Source organism: Engraulis encrasicolus, chromosome 9 (assembly GCF_034702125.1).
Source record: "Engraulis encrasicolus isolate BLACKSEA-1 chromosome 9, IST_EnEncr_1.0, whole genome shotgun sequence".
NCBI classification, from domain to species: Eukaryota; Metazoa; Chordata; class Actinopteri; order Clupeiformes; family Engraulidae; genus Engraulis; species Engraulis encrasicolus.
The window spans coordinates 51553867-51564430 of NC_085865.1; the positions used below are offsets into that span (position 1 = coordinate 51553867).

A 10564-nucleotide genomic window follows, 5' to 3' on the forward strand; every position below is an offset into this window, starting at 1 on the left:
CACTACACACAAATGCCACCAAAACTCTAGACAAATAAGCAGCCATTGACTTATAGTTTCCTGATAGTTTCTCTAAAGCTGCATTCACACAGAATAGGACTGAAGCTCCAAATGTAAGCAGCTGTGTGCGTGTGGGCATGCTCACAACTTTCAGGATTAATTTGTTTTTTATCTGACTGGTCTCTTGGTATTCCTCTTTGCCACATCGTTAGGCACAATTAAGAACGATGTAGCATTAAAAAGACTTCTTGTAATCACAGGACCAGTGGAATAATTTCAAAAGTGTTCCTCTGTTGATGAATTCTGGGAAAGTCAATTTAGCAAGTTCAGACAAAACTAATCAGAGTATCAGACTCAGACTTCCTTCTCTCTTTCCTTTCCTGACGCAAACTTTAAATTGCGTCTCATGGTGAAGCTTGTCAATGCCAAATGAAGATGGACACAGCAGGGTTCTTCAGACAGATGTGTAAAAAGGCTTTCACTCATGTCACTAGAGCACCCATCTGTCTCTCAATCAAGACTGCTATCCACCTAACCCTTCTTCACATGACACACCACATGGTGACATGCTCATCACAACATTTCAGTACAACATACCTTGTGATCTTTTATTTACTTTCATTATTTATGGGGCCTTTGTGTCTTTATTATTTGTTAGGACAGTTCAGGAAAGGGTTGAGAGAGAGATGGGGGAGGATCAGGAAATGACCTCAGGCTGCAATTGAACCCAGTTCCACAATGAGATGAGATGGATAAAGTTCAAGTTCAGGTGTTTTTGTTGTTGTTGTTTAAATCATTGCAAAATTTAAGCCATAATCGTCACCTTAAATAATAACTAACAAAACAAAAGAAAAGACTGACAAACAAAGCCTCCCATGACAAGTACCAGTCACCCTCTAAAAACAAAGAAATCTAATCTGAATTCAAAGTGTAGTATGCCAAAGGCAATGTCTGGCCCCAACTGTGAATTTATGTCAACAACTTGCCTTTCCCCCCATCTGTGTTGTTGTATTTTAAGACCCATAATTTTACTTAGTGAGTCAGTAGTGTTCTATTTTGAGTTGTAATGCAAAAACAGTTGTCGTCGCAAACTCGCAAATTGAATATTTTTTTTCAACCAGAGTTTCAGCTTCTGCCTTTGTCAGGGTCATTCATATGAATGTGGAAGGACAAATACTTTTTTTAGTCTTAAAATAATAACAGTAGGCCACAGAGGCCCCTCTGTCCATGCCAGGCTTTTAGAATCATCCTGTTGTCCTGGAGGGAAACAACAACACGAGCAGTAGAGTGCAAAATCACAGAACTCAGAAGGTTGACAAACAGAGTCAAATCCTATTTCAATGAGAAGCAGTGCTGCCCAGGGGTGTGAGTGTGCGTGCATGTGTTTCTGCACACTTGTATAGTGTTTGCCCGTCTTTATATAAAAAATATGAATTGCCAGAGGAAAGGATATGGTTAGAAACACTGCTCGGAGCGCAGTCTTCTGTGAAGGATGTACCGGTATGTACAGTATGCCTTCACCACAGCACCACAGGGGCCATGTTCCGGGCTCTGAAGTGATCACATATCACTCTACGCCAACCTGCCCTGCAGGTACAAACTCCTCAGTACAAACAGGAAGCCTCTTACTAACCTTAGGAGCCGAGTGAGGAGCAAAACAGGAGGCAGCTGTTGAGAATAACACATGCTGTCTACTAGACCTGCTCGAGTTCTCAGCACAGCACACACATGTATTACATACACATGAATTACATACATAAAGAAAGCCTCGTACATACAGACAAGGTCAGAAAGAAAGAGAACAAGGGCAACTAGCGATAACACCCCCACATCCCTCTCTTTATCTCTCCCTTTCTTTTTCTAGGCCTTGCTTTCTGTCTCTATCTCTCTTCATCATGATTTTCCCCTCACACACGTTCCTCTTTCTTTCTCAGGGGATCTCAGGGGATTCCATAAAGTCATGGAATATCACACCAACAGATTTAGCTGCAGTATGCTGCTACTGTCTCCCTCATGAGTGACTCATGACGGCTGTGATTAAGGAAAAAAAACTTGGAATGCATACACTGTATGGTCTGAGAATGGAGGATAAAAAAAGCCGGAGAAAGAAAGAAAGAAAGAAAGAAAGAAAGAAAGAAAGAAAGAAAGAAAGAAAGAAAGAAAGAAAGAAAGAAAGAAAGAAAGAAAGAAAGAAAGAAAGAAAGAAAGAGAGAGAGAAAGCAATGCATTTGCATTTGGCAAATACAAAAGCTCAGTAGCTCTTCAGGCTTTTCCCTTCTATTCCACTCCCTTTTGATCACAGTGGTCTTCACGCTCCCATGTAGCCACTGAGCCACTTCCTTTTTCCTTTACCGCAAACCAATTCCAACGGATCCTCTAAACACAGTGTTCAGAGCATAGGGCAAAGCTGTAGGACAAGCCTCTGTACGGCTGCAATGTCCTTGAATGAAATAGAAGCTTGTGTAATAATGGTAATAATAAAAGAAAGGTCCTTGTAGACCTCATGATGTGGAGGATGTATGTACTGGATGGATGTACATACTGCACCAGGGAAACTCAGCTGGAAGTGGACTCAGCATGTGTCTTGTTGTTGTGTTGTTGTGTTGCCCTTGACACTCTCTCAAGTAGGGAGAGTGGAATAAATGAGTTCTTTCATATGCAATTCAGTATCCCCGAATATGCATTTGAATATAAAAACATATTTTCTTGACTTTAATATCCTCGATAAGCTCTAATTTGGGATTTTGAGAAATCGGGATATGCTAGGTGGAGTACTCCAAAAAGAAACCGGGATATTGATGCATGGAACACCCAGATACTGAACATTGTTGCTGGAATCCAGACTACATGCATTTGAAGAAAAAATCTATAACGGCCAAGAATGTAGACTGGGATATAACACTCAGTATTCATGTAACCTCCGTATCCCAAATTTGATCATAAATGGGATTGGCCTCATATTCAGGATACTGAACTGCATATAAACACACTCAATGCAGTAAGGGGGGTAGTAATGTGTTTCATGGGCAACACAAAATCAGTTGGATGACTACAACACGTTGAAAAAATGTATCTGGCTGGATGACAGATTGAAATAGAAAAAGAGAAGGGACGAGTAATGAGTCAAATTCACACCTGTTCATTGAAAGTGAGAGGTGTGTGCAGGTAAGCAAACGGGTTATTATGCCAATATGTATATCCAAACAATGTCTATTCTTATGTCTTTACATGACACCATGGAATGTGTTTTTCAGATTTGTACAGTCTTGTTTATTTACAGTTTTGATTGTTAAATCCAGTGACACATAAAGGAAAGGTCAATGGATCCACTCCGCTCATCCCTGGCTCATTTCTCTCCTCATTGATGCTCCAGTACAGACATGTATCACCAACCAATCTATGGACTGGGCACTGGTATCACTCATGAGCTATAAAGTCGATGCCAGATCAGCAATTAAATCAGTGCTCATTGAAAAGTCGATGCAGTTTGAGATACAAATACAAATATGGATGCATGCCTGCATGAAAGGCTGTCTCATTTGGACTATAAAATGAGCAACTTTCCCTGGTGCTATTCTAGTCAATATGAGGTTTACGAGTCAAGACAGGCCCACCATTCAATTCATTTCTCTGAAAGACACAGAGAAGGCCATATAGTAGATATGGAGCACTGTGTGCTTCTGCTTTGGTGATGTAGGCATTCCTTTCTGTTGTGTGTGATTTTCAGTCTCTAATACAGATATCCATTTGGTTTACAGGCTTCTCTAGAAGGTAATAAAGGCTCAAATTGCCTTGGAAGTAATTGAATCGGCTGTTTCATAGCCAAAACAGAGTGGCATGATACCATTGAGATTTATCAAAGAGGATAGAACACACTCAGACACACCAGAGGCAGATGGCACGTTTGAGTCTGATATGCGTGATGATGAAGCCAGTGGTTAAAGGAGTCTCTTTGTTCTACCCATGAGACTAATGTCTATGCAAATATCTTTGTCCACAAATAGGCCTACCGTAATGTCTGATCGTGTTGTTGATGTGAACTGCAATGGTCCACAGTGCATTTAGCAACATTAACTCACCAGTTAGAGGGTCACCTTCACATTTAGCACTAATGGAGTTCATGTACTCTGCATGTGTGGAATTGACACCGCACATTGTAATGGGTGTAATTTAGTGATATTATATTAAAGTGCTTACCAACATAATTGTGTATCATTCAGCCACCTATCCACAAACCTACAGTGTAACTTCTTCTGTAGCGTTAGTCTCCGAAAAAATGTAAATATATATCAAATAGCTATCATAGCTATTTTCTTCTGTAGTTGCAGTACTATCAGTACTGCTGCTGCTACTACTACGACTGCTACTATGACTAATAGTAGTCGTATTAGTAATAGTAGCATTAGAAGTAAATGGTCTGATCTTGGATAATCTCACAGGAAACTCTTGTCCGGTAGTATAGCCAGGCTCAATTTGTGAAGAAGGAGAAGAACATTATTCTATAGTCAATCCCCAATCCCCAATTTCATCAGGCAGGTACAGAACAGTGTGTGGAGCATCATCAGTTTGGTTTCCTGCATGCAATGTTTTATTGATATTGCACCGTGCAGGGTACAAGGCCTCCTATGCAAATATGTGATTTACTCTCAGTGCAGGCTATATTTTCTTTTCGATATGACCGTCGTGACCTCATGAAGAGTAATTGACGGCAGTTTATTCACTTGGGTGGCACCTTGGATTGACTAACTCCCTCGCCCCTGCTGAAATCAATGACTGTGGCCGTGTCTCAAATGCTGCACTTGTGCACTTCGGGCACTGTTTTTCAGTGCCTAGGGCACGCACGCGGAAATTTTCAGTTGAGCCAGTGCACTGAAAGTGCCAGGATGATCCCCTAACAATGGCGGAAAAATGCAGTGCTTGAATGATGGACACTGCACGCACTAAACGGCGGCCATGTTGACAATGACTTAGAGAAAATGTGGCATTTAGTTCAGTAGAAGAGTTAGGTCAACAGTCTCCTAATTCTGTAAGTAATGTTTGATGGGACACCAACCTTAAAGTATTGTATGTGTGATTGTTGTCCTTTGGGGTGAAGGAAATGGAAATACAAGCACTAGACGCTGTGCATTGTAAACAGTAGCCAACTGATATTTTGCCGAGCTAATGCCATGCACAGCCTTCACTTCCAGCGAGGGCACAGTGCATAGTGCTCATTTTTTTCCACGACACTATGCACTAAATACCTCAGTGCACTGTGTGCACTATGCACTGACTGTCAGTGCACTGGCAAAAGTGCGTCATTTGAGACATAGCCTAAGTCACTGTGTGTACTGTTACATCAAGGCCTAAATTGCACCTGGAACAAGTTTTCTCCCTCAGAGAAAGTGAGATGAATGGTGGTGTGATGAAGTGTGGTGCTTTCCCCTAACGCTCGGTATGTGTTCCTGCAACAGCTCTCCTCCTCCAACGTATAATTTTGAACATTTGAATCTCAAGGGGAGGCATAATGCACCTTTTTACGACTTTTCCATCAGAGAAATAATAAGATAATCTTGTTAAGTGGTTGAGAAAACATTGAAGATCACACGTTTTACAGATTGTGCATGTCAACATGCATGAAATGAAATGAAAACATTGAAGATCACACGTTTTACAGATTGTGCATGTCAACAATAATGTGGGGCATGAAATGAAATGAAAACATTTCTTCATTGTGTAGATCATTATTTACAAACTGTTCTCCAGACAAACATGAATGTCAGTTCATTAGCTTGCGGACATATTAAAGGGATCATGATACTCACAGCCGATTGGAGTCTAGTCTGTAAGAAGTAATCAGGGGAGCAGGGAAATAGCAGCAGGGGATTCAGTGCAGCTCTTCACAGATCAGATTCTACACACATAAAAACAAACACAATAACAACATAACTGACAACAGGACAGACATTGTGTGGTGGTATGCATAGTGAAGAACCAGGCTTTCTTCATGCTTTTGGTGACTTAGGAATGAAACACAACAAAATGTGCACTGGTAGGGGTGCAGCCGGGGTGAGCGGGAGAGAGAGTGAGAGAGAGAGCGAGCGAGAGAGAGCGAGAGAGAGAGAGAGAGAGAGAGAGAGAGAGAGAGAGAGAGAGAGAGAGAGAGAGAGAGAGAGAGAGAGAGAGAGAGAGAGAGAGATGGTCAAAAGGTAGGGGGAGCATTCTCCTCCTGTACTCTCCTTCCCTGAGTATGGAGTGGGAATGTTGTAAATTATTGAGAGGCGGGAGGGATACAGTATGTTGGCTTGGATAAATGACATAGGGGCAGCATTAGTATGTTCTGCCCTAGTTTCCCCACAGCTTGTTAAAAGCAATTGTCTGGCCAATTTGTCACATCGCCCATAACGTCTCCTCTCCTCCAGCAGGCCTCTGACAGGTTATGGAAGGTGTGTGTGCAAAGTGAAGATGAATGTTCTCAAAACAAACCTGCCAAGGCCTAACATTTCACTTAACAAATGATACACAAAGTAAAGTTGAATCTCTGCAGTGGCTGCAAAGACAGATAACAAATAACCCTACGCAGGTGAAATATGTCTACCCTGTTTCAAATAATCCTACGCTGGTGAAATATGTCCACCCTGTTCCCCCATCCTCTGCAATGTTTACTGTACTGGATTGTAGGGGTGGGGTGGGGTGGCACACCAAGTCAGCACAGCAAAACAAAGTACAGGTCTCGGCTGAAAAAAAACGGCATAGTTCTCTGTCCGCCTGAACACACGTCTAGAGAACCAGACACAGAAACAAGAATGGAACTGCAATGATGTAGCTTACTGTACATTTACAACATTTAAAGCAACTAAAGACAAGAAAAGTACACTATTTGTGTGTCTTAACTGAACCACTGATGGTTGATGAAATTTGACATTGAACATAGTAAAAGAATGAATAATTCACAATTCATAATTAGATCTTAATTGAGGTTTCCGTACTGACTGTACTAACCTGAGCAGGCTCTTTTATATGGCTTAGTGCACACACACACACACACACACACACACACACACACACACACACACACACACACACACACACACACACACACACACACACACACACACACACACACGCACACACGCAGACACACACACACACACCTTATTAGGATGTTATCGAATGTAATGTCATACAGAGAAGATGAGAACATTTTGAGATAACACCAGTCCATCCCAGCATGCACATGCATGCATGCCAGCTCGAGCTGCAGTAATACAGTATGTTATTGCTGCATAATGGCATTTGGTTCAGAGCAACAAGATCAGGACTGTGTAATAACTCTCTCCAAAGGAATAACAGAGTGAAGTGAGTGAGTGAAGAATAGCAAAGTGCAAACTATAATATCTCTCTCTCTCTCATTCACACACACACACACACACACACACACACACACACACACACACACACACACACACACACACACACACACACACACACACACACACACACTCCATCACACACACACACACACACACACACACACACACACACACACACACACACACACACACACACACACACACACACACACACACCCTGAAAAGCTTTGAGAGCTCAGCATCCACCTGTCTCAGCCCACAAGCTTTCAGGAGGGGAGAGGAAAACGGCAGCTTGCTAGCAAATGCTTGCTGCAGGAGAGAGAGAGAGAGAGAGAGAGAGAGAGAGAGAGAGAGAGAGAGAGAGAGAGAGAGAGAGAGAGAGAGAGAGAGAGAGAGAGAGAGAGAGAGAGAGAGAGAGAGAGAGAGAGAGAGAGAGAGAGAGAGAGAGAGAGAGAGAGAGAGAGAGAGAGAGTGTGTGTGTGTGTGTGTGTGTGTGTGTGTGTGTGTGTGTGTGTGTACTAACAGAGATGAACACTGCAGGGCAACTCTTAATGTTTACATTAATTCAGCATTGCTCAGTGGATTGGACATGGTGGGAGGTAGGAACGGAGGGATGGAGACAAGTTATAAGACTTACAATAAAACGATTTATTTTGAACTTCCATTGATGGCAGTGGCACCATATAAACTGCTTTGACATCCCCGAGGCCTTGAAATCTAATGCAAACATAATGATTAGAATGATTGTGGCGATTACTGGCAACCCATGCAGGTGTGTTTGTGTTTGTGTGTGTGTGTGTGTGTGTGTGTGTGTGTGTGTGTGTGTGTGTGTGTGTGTGTGTGTGTGTTTGTGTTTGTGTGTTTGTGTGTGTGTGTGTGTGTGTTGGGGCTGCTACTGGGTATCTTAATGGATTTGGTATGCAGTAAAGAATGGGTATTCGCTGTGTCTCCTCTTGTTAATGGGTTTCACAGGTTAATATAGAAGGCTACAGTACACATGAGAAGCATGTGATGCTTTAAATCTCCAAAAAATCTCATCTGTATGAACCCATTAGTGTATGAAATGCTTAATGGCTTTGAATTCTGATGCGTAATTTGTCCCTGTGAGGTTTTGACACATTCATGTATACATTATGTGTGCGTGATATGTTCTAGAATGCTGCATACAGATATGCATCTAAACACAACACAACAGAAGACTCCGACCCAGGACACAGGAAACACACACACACACACACACACCTGCACTATGTGGCCACCTTACCTGTACTACCTCACAAGAACTGCCTGGGCCCTGCAACATACAAAACACCATTACTTCTGTTGCTGCTGCCCCTCATGGAAAAGGCGCACACACGCACACACGCACGCACGCACTCACGCACGCAATGGAACTGCACCCTGTGCCCTATTGAACTGCACTATACAACTTCCTGCACTAACCACCTCACAATAACGGCATGGAAACCTACAATACACAACGCACCACACTGCCTCCAATCAGAGGCGATGCTAGGGTAATGTGGGGCCTCAAGCGAAAACTCAAAAGAATGTTGACACAAAATTGCCACTTCCGTAGTAAAGTGTGAACTGTTATTCGCTATATAGGGACTTCGGGGGCCCCAAGCGGATGCCTGCCTAGCCTGGTGACAAGATGCGCCTCTGCCTTCAATGCTGCTACTTGATAATCTGACCAACTGGAGTGCTCTGGACTATATGTACAGCATAGCCTTACACTGTAGCTATTACAGCTAATTACAATTATTATTATTATGCCATTCTGTTCTATTTCATTTTATTCCTCTAAGTTAAATGATCAATGTACAGAATTATGTATTACTTCATCACTTTTTTGGTACTGCTTCATCACTGTTACTGCCCCCATCCCTCAGTTTAATCTCTTGCTCATGTTAATGTTTTGTCTACCTCAAATCACAGAATATGTTTCTGCACGATTGCCTTTAAAAAAAAACTGTTTTTATTCCCCCCTATTACCATCACCTGTGGTATATGTGTCTTGAAATGCGGTGTGGGCATTATGTTTATTTATGTAAGCTACTTGACACTGCTATTTAAGATGAGGTGTCAGATGCAGATGAGTGGGGAGATAGAGTTAAACTGCCATGGTGTTGTAGAGGGCAAGAGATTAATGAGAAAAACCTCACCCCAATAACATGCCATCATATCCATCACCACACCCACATCATAAACAACACCCCTCAATGTCAGGAAGACCTTTGGGCTTAACTTTGCCTATTACTCTTTGTCAGATGATGTCCAGGTCTCAACTGAGTGCCACTACTGTTGGGGGTCAGATGTAGGATAGCTCTCCCCCTACAGTAGCCTACATGGAATTATGTAGGGCCTATGATACAGGTTCAAATAATTCCTGCATTCATAGTAGGAAGAATATACCAAATCTTACCCTCATCTGTGGTTGGAGTTCTCCTCGATGTCAGGAAGACCTTGGTGCTGTGATGATTTTTTGTGTTTTAATGGTTTTATAAATGTTGTGGTATGAGAAAGGTAGGCTAGAGTGCAGAGGTCTTGAAAATGGCACCAAAATGTTCAGAAGGCAAACATCTCAATCAACTGGATTTGTATTTTTATTCACCAATCACCAGTAGTGATATTTGCATCACAGTCCCAATGCCCAAATAGTAAGTCATCAGAAAAAAATATTTACAAAAATATGTTTACTAAAATGTATTTACAAAAACTAGGCCTAACAAAAAGGTCTAAATGAAAATTCAGAGAAAATGCTTTGACATAGCAATAGAGACAGACACAGTAGCCTACTCACTGACAACCTTCGTAGACCTACCCCGAGGACCCGAGCAAATGAGAGGTCGGTCATTTTATCTGATTTTTCTTTCCCGCGCTCTGAGCTGGACCATTCCATTACGCACGGTAAAAGAGGGGGGTTTACATATAGCACAGATATAAACTATTTTAAACGGTACCAATCTTGTAATAACTAGCACACGCCTTCCACATAAACAGTAGTAAACGAATACATAAAGAAATTAAGCAACATGAAACAGAGATAAAGATAATTGATTTTGCAGCGCGTTCCGCTGCCAGTGCCTATCAATATAATCGCTCTGGCATATACCCTCGGTTTCTCTCACCACTGTCACCAGACACGAGGAGCTGCTACTAAGGTAGGCTAGGTAAAAATACGCCACAAACATTTCGCGAGAGTAAGCGGG

General features: G+C 42.1%; 1 long non-coding RNA gene across 1 annotated transcript in view; it reads right to left on the reverse strand.

Annotated features, from left to right (window-relative positions):
• The window catches only part of LOC134455201 (uncharacterized), a 16751-nt gene extending 6910 nt beyond the window's left edge, over positions 1–9841 (reverse strand). The window contains exons 1-2 of the long non-coding RNA XR_010036071.1: positions 9778–9841; positions 5805–5893 (exon numbers count right to left, since the gene is read on the reverse strand). This is a non-coding gene — a long non-coding RNA (uncharacterized LOC134455201). The remainder of the gene's footprint in view (positions 1–5804; positions 5894–9777) is intronic.
• Positions 9842–10564: the final 723 nt, after the last annotated feature.